This window comes from Hemibagrus wyckioides, linkage group LG15 (assembly GCF_019097595.1).
Source record: "Hemibagrus wyckioides isolate EC202008001 linkage group LG15, SWU_Hwy_1.0, whole genome shotgun sequence".
In the NCBI taxonomy this organism is placed as follows: Eukaryota; Metazoa; Chordata; class Actinopteri; order Siluriformes; family Bagridae; genus Hemibagrus; species Hemibagrus wyckioides.
Genome location: NC_080724.1, coordinates 7,039,475 through 7,049,996, shown reverse-complemented (window position 1 = coordinate 7,049,996; position 10,522 = coordinate 7,039,475).

Genomic DNA, 10,522 nt, shown 5'->3' with positions numbered 1-10,522 from the left:
ATGGAAACAGTTGTTTCTGGTGCCAAACAAAGTAAACAAGTCACAACCCAGTGTACTAATTTTGTGACATTTAAAAGGAGACCATGGAATGATTTTACGCACCTGTACACTTTACAGCCTTGATGGCTTTTTGATTGGCCATGATAACCTCTCATTAAAGATCATGCACAAATTTATGAAAAATAAAAACAGAGAACATTTAAAGCCATCAGCTATCCTGTTCAGTAATAATGTTTGCTTATAAGACTGAAATTAATATTCTGTCAGGTTTTATGGCACATTTGAGCTGAATGGGCCTCATTAATCAAGCTGTATCAAGCTTTGATTATAAATCATAAATTGTTTGTAAGCGCATTAACACAAGAACTTTAGTATTAACTTTAGTAAATAAATTTAGACATTTATTTATATTTTGTGATAAGGAGCAAAATATAAGGAGTGATATTTTGGCTAAAGTTTAAAAATAATTTTGATAATCACACCCTGTCATAAACTCACTTTTCCGCTCAATCATGCAATTGCCAAAAGTCCCGTGAGCTCATGTTAGCATTCAATCAGCCCTTGCACCTGCGTACATCCAGCAGAGAGGCCTGACACTTATCACCAAGATGGCAGAGAAGATTGGCTTCAGCCTGTTATGGGAAATGCAACAAAAGCATTTTGCATATACTGGAAAGTCATACGTTCTGCTAAGGTCATATTTAAATAAACAAACATTGACCACCAACCACATAGTTAAATACTGTAAAAATAAATAAATAAATAAGCAAGCAAACAAACTCTGGAATCGCCTAGCTCTTGGGACTGTGAAGTCCATCCTTCATGTATGATATGGACTTTTGGCTTTTGGCAAAAACTTCCACATCATGTAATTCAGAATGTTGTGACAATGGCATCATAAGAGAAGAAAGAAGATCCCATTGGAGAACATTCTGTCATGTTTAAGTTAAGGTAAGCATGCATTTACTTGCATTTATGTACAGCTACAGTGCAATTGTGGTACTTTTTTGTTATACACATATATAGACTTGTATATAGTGTGTTTTCTTATTTGGCAACTTTTTGTGTAAAATTAAGATTTTGAGGCATACCCTGGTGCCGAGGTATTGAAACGCAAGGGGTTAAATAGAGGGGAGCCAAACACACGAAGTAGGGAACTGGTAATCTCAGTTAAAAGTTGATTGAGTTTATGGGCTAGCCAGTGGCTGTTGTAGTCCACGGCGGCCATATTTGCTGGTTTGCCAGTCTTATGTTTACACCATTTATTAGCTTTCAGATTTTGCAGATTCACAAGGGGTATGTAAACTCATGACCTCAGCTGTGGTAGTGAGTCAACTTCCATGTCTGTCTTTCTGACTTTTCTTTTACCATTTCTTTAATCATGTTTTAAACACTCTCTCTGTCTTTTTTGGGTGTTAATAAATTCAAATGAGTTTCGTATACATTTTATGCATTTTACATCTGATCAGTGAAACTAGCACAGAGATAAACAGTATTTCTGAAGCTTCTGAAAAACCGGCAGAACATATTTGTTTGGTCTGGCTTCCACAGATACTTATGCACAACTTAAAGTCACCAAATAAAATTAATTAATTAATTAATTAATTAATTTGTGTGTGTGTGTGAGTGTGTATGTGTGCGTGTGTGTGCATGCCTTTTTTGCATTATCTATCTATCTATCTATCTATCTATCTATCTATCTATCTATCTATCTATCTATCTATCTATCTATCTAGCTAGCTAGCTAGCTAGCTAGGTGCAATATCTATCTATTATGGCTGGACCTACATACATATTTCCTAGCCTTCGTTCCTGATATTCAGATGATCTTGCACAAAGGCATACACCTCCCTAGGCCTTCCTCTCTTCAGTAAAACATGTACTAAGAAAACAAAAGATGACATTTAGTTAAATAAAGACTATTCTAGATGAAATGTTAAATAAATATGTTTAATAAAATATAATCTAATAGGATACATAGTCTCAATTTAAAACATTCTTTGCATAAAATTCTATTCATGAGGTCTATTCAGAGCTTCTTTCATTTTGAACAGAATATAACAAAATATCTCTGTATAACTTAAAAAAAAGGCAGCAACAAGTTCAGTATCATTTTGATATATTGTACATATGCACATGTCGATATTTCACTTTGAAAGCACCCAGTGGAAGGATTTCCTTTCTCACTAAGTATTGATCCATCATGATAGATGTGGCAGGATGCTGACTCGCTGAGGTTTCTGTCTCAACTCCAGTGAATTCTTAGTTTAGCCTCTATTAAACATATTTTCTTCAAAAGTCAAAAAGTCAAAAGTCAAAGAAGCTTTATTGTCACTTCAACCATATATAGCTGATGCAGTACACAGTGAAGTGAAACAACGTTCCTCCTAGACCAGAGGTGCTACACATAACAAAGAGAAAGTACCGTGACGCAGTCAACCATAGAGCTAAACATAGAGATCAAAACTAAACTATACTTAAGGTGCAATAAAAACTAAACTATACTTAAGGTGCAATAAATAAACTACACATACAACAGAAGCGCACAGGATGACAAGACAAGACAGTGCAGACAAACAACATATAGACCGACTTTTGTGCAGATAGCAGTGTATACAGTGAGTGCAAATAAGAAATTGACATTTTGTGCAAAGAACAGTGTATACAGTGAATGCAAATATTAAAGTGACACATGTAAACAGGATTAATATAAAAAATGTAAAGTGAAATGTAAAGTGACATGTGAATGCAAACAGGACAATTTAGTGTGTGTGTGTGTGTGTCTGTGTCCAGCACAGTTCAGTTCTTCTTGGAACACAGTTCTCAGCTTTTGTGCATGTGTGTTATGTATGTGTGTGTGAGTATGTGTCCAGCACAGTTCAGTTCTCCTGTTGAGATCAGATCTTGGATGTATGTGTATGTGTGCGAGTGCGTGTGACCAGTTCAGCTCAGTACTCTGTTGAGATACCTGATTGGCTGAAGGAAGAAACTGTTCAACAATACCTCTTTCCGGATGGCAGAAGGGTGAAGAGTGTGTGTGAGGGGTGTGTGGGATCATCCACAATGCTGTTAGCTTTGCAGATGCAGCGTGCAGTGTAAATGTCCGTGATAGAGGGGAGAGAGACTCCGATGATCTTCTCAGCTGTCCTCACTATACGCTGAAGGGTCTTGCGATCCGAGATGGTGCAATTCCCAAACCAGGCAGTGATGCAGCTGCTCAGGATGCTCTCGATGGTCCCTCTGTAGAAGGTGGTCAGGATGGGAGGTGGAAGATGAGCCTTCCTCAGCCTTCGCAGGAAGTAGAGACGCTGCTGGGCCTTTCTGGTGATGGAGCTGGTGTTGAGTGACCAGGTGAGGTCCTCCACCAGGTGAACACCAAGGAATTTGGTGCTCTTGACTATCTCCACGATGGACCCATCAATGTTCAGTGGAGAATGGTCCCTCTTTGTTCTCCTGAAGTCAACAACCATCTCTTTAGTCTTGTTGACGTTCAGAGACAGGTTATTAACTTTACACCAGGCTGCTAGTTGTTGCACCTCCTCTCTGTTTGCTGACTCATTGTTCTTGCTGATGAGACCCACCATGGTCGTGTCATCTGCGAACTTGATGATGTGGTTGGAGCTGTGCATTGCTGCACAGTCGTGAGTCAGCAGAGTGAACAGCAGTGGACTGAGCACACAGCCCTGAGGAGCTCCAGTGTTCAGTGTGGTGGTGCTGGAGATGCTGTTCCCGATCCAGACTGACTAAGGTCTTCCAGTCAGGAAATCCAGGATCCAATTGCAGAGGGAGGTGTTGATGCCCAGCAGACTCAGCTTCTCGATCAGGTGCTGAGGAATGATCGTATTGAATGCTGAACTGAAGTCAATGAACAGGATTTGTAGGTAAGTGTCTTTATTGTCCAGGTGTGTGAGGGCCAGATGGAGGGTTGTGGTGATGGCATAGGTCATCGTGCACGTTGGTGCACAATTCCCATAATCCAGGAGTGTCTGGCGGTCGTACACATGAACACCGTTGTATCTGGTGTCCATATGCCGTTAAAGTTGGGTTATTTTGGGACAATAGCACCATTTTTGGTCCGGAGTGGGCGCTGCATGCTGCTGCCGCGCCGCCATCTTGGATCGGAAGCATTCATTCGATCGATCTTAGCATTCATTGGGTGGGTTATGTGTTTTCTTTATGACTGTATTTATTTATTTTTCTATGTTTGTGTTCATCAGAGAGGGTATACAATAAGTATACCATGTCATACCATTAACATGAATTCTTGACATAAACAAGAGTGGAAGTATTTTAAAAATAGCAATAAATAGCTAAATAACTAAATAAATCATTTTTGTATATACAGTCATGAGAAAAAGGAAAGTACACCCTTCTTCAATTCTATCTTTTCTATGTTTCTATATGTCGGGGCCTAAATTCTAGGCTATGAACAAGCAAGTAACGAAAAAATAAAAAAAAACATGTAGTCATTTCTTTAAAATAGTGAAGCATTCTGAAACCAGTTTGGGGAAAAAAGTACACCCTGTAATTCAGTAACACATGGAACTAGCAAAACATTTTCTGTTGGAGTTTATCAGCCTCTCACATTGATGTGAAGAACATTTGGCCCACTCTGCTTAAGAACCTTGCTTCAGTTCACTGAGTTTTGAGAGCATCCGTTTATGCACAGCACAGATTCCACCACAAATACTCGAATGAATTAGAATAATGAATGTAGAATTATATTTTTGTTTGAATATCTCCATTATCTCCAATGTCCCATTTATATACCAGTATAATGCCGGACACAATTGTCTTACTTACTTGTTCATTATTTTATTTACATTATTGCTTGATTCACTTTTTTGGACCTCTTGGAAGTTTAAGCTGAGAATACTAAGGATGCATTAGAGTGGTGCAATGTTACCTTTCTTAGAAATCAGCACTGTGGGATATACACAACTCCGTGCTGTTTGTTTCACACACATTTCCTGAAATGGCTGTCTCTGACGGCTACACACAATCAGCCTGTCATGTGCAGCTTGAATAAATTGAATTTGCCTTTATTCAGGCACCAAGCATGAGCTATCATTTCCTGAGATCTTCTTGAATATCAACAACATTGGAGGAAACAGGATATATAAATATGGTAGAAGCACATTACCTAATTAGGTCTTTATTCAATATGTAAAATGAGAGCATATGAAATCTATTTTATTTTTTCATTAGATTTGAGAGAATACTGTGTTCATATGGGCCACATGTTGTCAGCAAGGGAGAAAGAGTGATCGTGTTGTGTTGAGAAAGGTGGGTGCACTACCATCTCATCTCCAGTGACATTTTTGAGCATGCAGAAATAAAGAGCACACTGGGAACTTGGCCTCCATAATAATGTGGTTTTCTGCCAGAGGCATCCTCATCATTAGGTCACACAAAGCACGAGTCGAAAACAGAGCCTTTGAGAAAGTTTGTGAATTTTGTTCTCTTTAGAGGACATTACAGTGATGAAATTACACTTTTTAGTGTAATGGATTTAGTGGATTTAGATTTAGACATCTTTAGGCAGGCTGACTCTGTTTACCACCACATTTGATGAACTGGCTTTTTATACAACATCGTCTTTGCAGGAAGCCTAGGCAAGATTAGGCAGTACACAACACATTTTTATTCTGGTTTGGTGTAAAAAAAATAAATGAATAAATGTAAAAAAAAATTAAGCAAAAATATGTTGTAGATATAAATGCATGTATAAGTGTTGGTTTGTGGTGTTCTGCAATTAACTGGTAACCCATTACAGATGTCTTTCTGACCATGATAAAGTGTTTACTGAAGACGAATGGTAATAATAATAATAATAATAATAATAATAATAATAATAATAATAATAATAATTAATTAATTAATAAATAAATAAATAAATAAATAAATAAATAAATAAATAAATAAATAAATCCTTGGTGGTCCAGTGGCAGGATCCCACACTCTCGCTGCCGCAGCCTGGGTTTAATCCCTGGCCAGGAACTAACCTAGCCACTGAGGGTAACCCTCAGTGCCAGTCACAAGCCTGGATAAAATGGGAGGGTTGTGTCAAGAAGGGCATCTGGTGTAAAACATGTGCCAATTCAAAATATGTGGATTGGATGATCCCCTGTGGTGACACTGAGCAGGGAGCAGCTGAAGAACAGCAACAATAATAATAATAATAGTAATAATAATATCAGCATTTATGTAGGGGCATGTAGTAGTATTCTAAAAAACCTTTCAAATGATGATGCTATCCAATCATTTGCCAAAGTAATCATTAATCAGATGGACTAGTAACATGAGAGACACTGATGATTGAAACTAATTGCAGCTTTTAAAAGCCTCTCCCATGGGTTCTTCATATGAAATAATGGTACAAAAGAAGAACAGTCTAAACAAAGCATTGCATGGTGCATGATTGCACTAGCACTTAAATTAGGGGAGATTTCCTCTTTGCCATGAGCTTCACCTTGCGAACGTGACATGCATTTAATTCAGTTCAATCACTCTGACGGCAGGTGGTTGAACTCTGTATAGTGCCAGAGAGCCGATTAGCCATGTTGCCTGAACTCTCTAGCACCTTCATTGATTTCTTCACGAAAAAGCCCATCAAAGGCAACACGTGGCTCTGCTCCCTGCAGGACCCTATCTGTCACACGCTGAATATCAGCATATGCAGCTTGCCCTGCTGCATAAGAACCACAAAGATCTCTGCTTTTCTGCAGTCACTCATGCACCTAGAAAATCATGTATGCTGTATCAATATTTACATGTTAATTCAGGACCATCGTCATCTGTCTCAAGTGTATTTTAAACAGAGTCATTTAGTTCAAACATTGATGTAGTAAATATTAGGAGAGTACATTTTTGGGGGGTGGGTTGAAGTACACAATTTACATCTAAGGTTTACTGCTCAGGCTTGTAATATTTTTGCATTTGTATCAAAGTCCAAGTATTTCTCTTGAGGCGGACACTTGAAAAGTAATACTAAGGCCCTAATTAAGTGAAAGCAGCTTCAAAAAAACATGCTGTTTTTAAAGTTTGCTAAAGCACAATGATTATTTTTGCCGTGACTGTGCTTCATATCACACAAAAAAAATCTTCTTGGTTAAAACACTACTCTCCTTGGTATTATTTTTCACCTATTTCTAGTGTCTGATATGGAAAAAAAAACAAAAACATACAACCTGATAGACATCAAAAACAATATATGTTTCCTCCTGTATCTAATATGGCTTCATGCCCTGAGTACCAATATCATGTTAGTACATTAATGCAACGAGTCTGAACTTGATTTGATCTCTAACATGCCTTCACAAATGCTGCATTTTCATTCAGCGCTGCAATCAGGCTCACATTAATCAATAACTAGTTGCTTCATTCATCACCTGTATGGATTGTCAGTCCTTTTACATAATTGCTTATCGCTGCTGATACATGCTACACATGTGTAATGAGCGAAGACTTGTTTTAAAGAACGCTTTCATTTTCAAGCATTTATATCATTTAACTTGCTTCACGAAGATCCAATGAGTAACGAATAAAACACAAGGCAAGCTTTTAGAAGAAATCAACACAGAGATGGTGATTCAAAATGGAGTGACTGTTACCACCCTGAAGCTGCATATTTTCCAATAACAGCATGTCTTACACGGTTTAATTCATCTTGTACCACAACAGCGTGGCAACAATTACAATATTTTATTCATTAATAAATAACAGATCATCATTTTTGACAGTTTATAGTTGCGTTTAATATTGTGGAACACCCACAGGACGAATTCAGGTTTAAGTTATCATGACTACAAATGGATGTTCCCTCACCAGCCTCACTTTTTTTTGTCTTTGATTAAATAAGACAAATATCGAAATATTACTGAGAACGGTCCTGAACACTGGCTTATATGTTCAGTATTAAGCTTAGATTGTATAAGCGCCAGTGAAAGAGCTTTTACTCTTTATACTCACGTACAATAATGTACTGGAACAAGCACATTAATATAAACCTGATTATTATATGGCACTGTAGTCAGTGTTATAGTAAATTAATCAACACATTTGGACCAATTTAAGAATTCATCCCAGTTGTGGCTATTATAATTAAATCATTAATGACAGAAAACTTCATTACCACGCTACAAAGAATTATAATTACAGTTGTAAATCATAATGAATATGTACTTAAATATTTAGAAAGCATTACCAAATAGTTCTACAGATGTTCTGTGTAGCTTTCTTAAAAAGGCATATTTAACTGGATTTCATATAACAGCAATTCATACAGTTATTCTAGATGATGGTGTCGGGAAATGGTTCTCACTCCCACACATGTGGGTCCTTGAATACACTTAGGAAAGTTTTGTAATTCATGAAAAAAGCACCAGGACTGACACTGAAAAGCCATCGGTGTAAAGAGAGCACTTTGCCTTTATCTTGAACATCAGATTCCTAAGTTCTAAGAAGACTCGGGGACTTGTATAGTTTACACATAATCTACGTAACCCATGGCTTATAATAAACAAATTTTATAACAATGAGCCGTGATTTTAAAAAGATGTTTGAATTAATATAGCGAGTAATAAGACGTTTGTTTAACAGTTATGGAAGGAGTCTCCAGTGTCAGTGCTTTCTCAGTATGTTTTCATCCACAGGAATTTGTTGCAGCTTCTTGGTAACAAGGCAAATTTACATTATTATTATTTTTTTTAACACTTTTTAACTTTAAGAAAAAGATGCTGCTGATGGAAACTGCTTTTAGCTGCTACAAATATTAATGGACATTCCATAATATTAATATAAATGTAACTATAAATGGTTAAAAGTACAATGTGTCATTAATAAATGGAAGCATGTAATGGGCACAATAGACAATTTCTTTGGTGTTAGAAGAATAAAGCAGAGTCAGGAAACCACCCACTTCCCTATGTCAGTAAATGTACTTCCCAAACCATGAAAAAAGAATGAAAACTGTCATGAATGCTTACATAACATTCTGTTTGTAAAAAAAGAAAAAAAAAGACTAATCAGAATTCTGTGATTTGCTCAAGACATATCAGAGAACAAACTCCTGTGAGGCAGTCATTTATAAAAGGGCATGACATTTACGTGGAATCAGTGAATGCATGATAACTAGATGTTGCTTTTCATCTCAAGATCCTCTCATGGCTCTGGACCCAATTTCAGGCCCCAGGGACATTGGACTATTGTCAGCACACCACTTCTGCACTTTGATCATGTAGGCATCATGCTGCAGGAAGCGGGCATGTTCTTCGCTCGTGATTGAGTTCAAAACACATTTTTTTATTTTATGCTGCAAATGAAGAATTAAGATTTGGCATTTACAGCTCATGTATGAAATTGTGTAATGGAGGAAACGGGTTCGTTGTGTGATTGATAGCTTCTGGCCTCCACATGAACTTGCAGAGTTATTTTTATAGGAGGAAAAGTACAAAGGATTTATTGAGATTCCTTGATTCAGTCCTCATTCAGTAAATTGTTTTTTTTTTTATGCACATCAGTAGCTGGAAAGTGAGAGCTTCACTTTGCATATCAATAACTGCAGATTAACTTCAAACCGAAAAGGAAGTAAATCCCCACATGGCACAGAGTATAAAATAGATCTTGTACATCTCCATCTTTATTCTACCAACAAAATAAACATTTTCAATAGAGCTGAAAAGTCAGCGCTAATGTGTTTAGGGGTCGTTGTTTTTTTCAGGTGATATCGAAGACCTTGTTAACCCTAATTAGCTTTCGATGTCCACCTTCTTAAGGCATGCAAACACAGTTTTAAGCAACTGGATCAATAGGAAATAAAGGCAGCTAATACACACAGTGCTGGGCTTCTGCGATAATGCCTGGTGGCAAATTGCTGTGCGTGCTATGCATACAAAAGCTTATTGAGTTACTCAGTATTGTCTTTCCAGTGTCACTAACTGGTTTACCAGAAGAGTGATAATGTCATCTATTAAACAAAGTAAAGTTTGCATGTTATTACTCATAGTTTTTAAAAATGCATTAATTTACTGTCATTCTGAAAGCTGTTGGAGTCTCACTAGTGTTAAAGGAAGACATAAACAACTTGAATATTCATCTTTATAATTAATGTATGGCCTCAGTGGCATCCATTTATATTTTGTAATGAATTTCTAGTTTAGCTTCCTATTGTTGTTCCATGTTTTCTGATGTTTATTACTTTGATTAATTAATCTTAAATTACCCGGAGCTACCTGCTGATAGTCAAACTAATGGAATTAAGCTCTTGCTTCATCTGCGCCTAAGAACAGTGAAGCAGCTGCACCTTAGTTCTCCTCATCTGTACAGCTGCATTGCACACTGGAAACTTTGAGTCTCCACTAATTCTGCATTGGATTTATCATTAAGATATTGAAAGTTGAACAGAGCAATGGGGATTTTTTTTTTTCAAGTAACTCGACCGTTATCCTTTACATTTGATAAAAACACCATTGTAACTGTTGTGGCAAGATTCAGCTGTGTTGTCCGTGTGGCAGACAGTCAC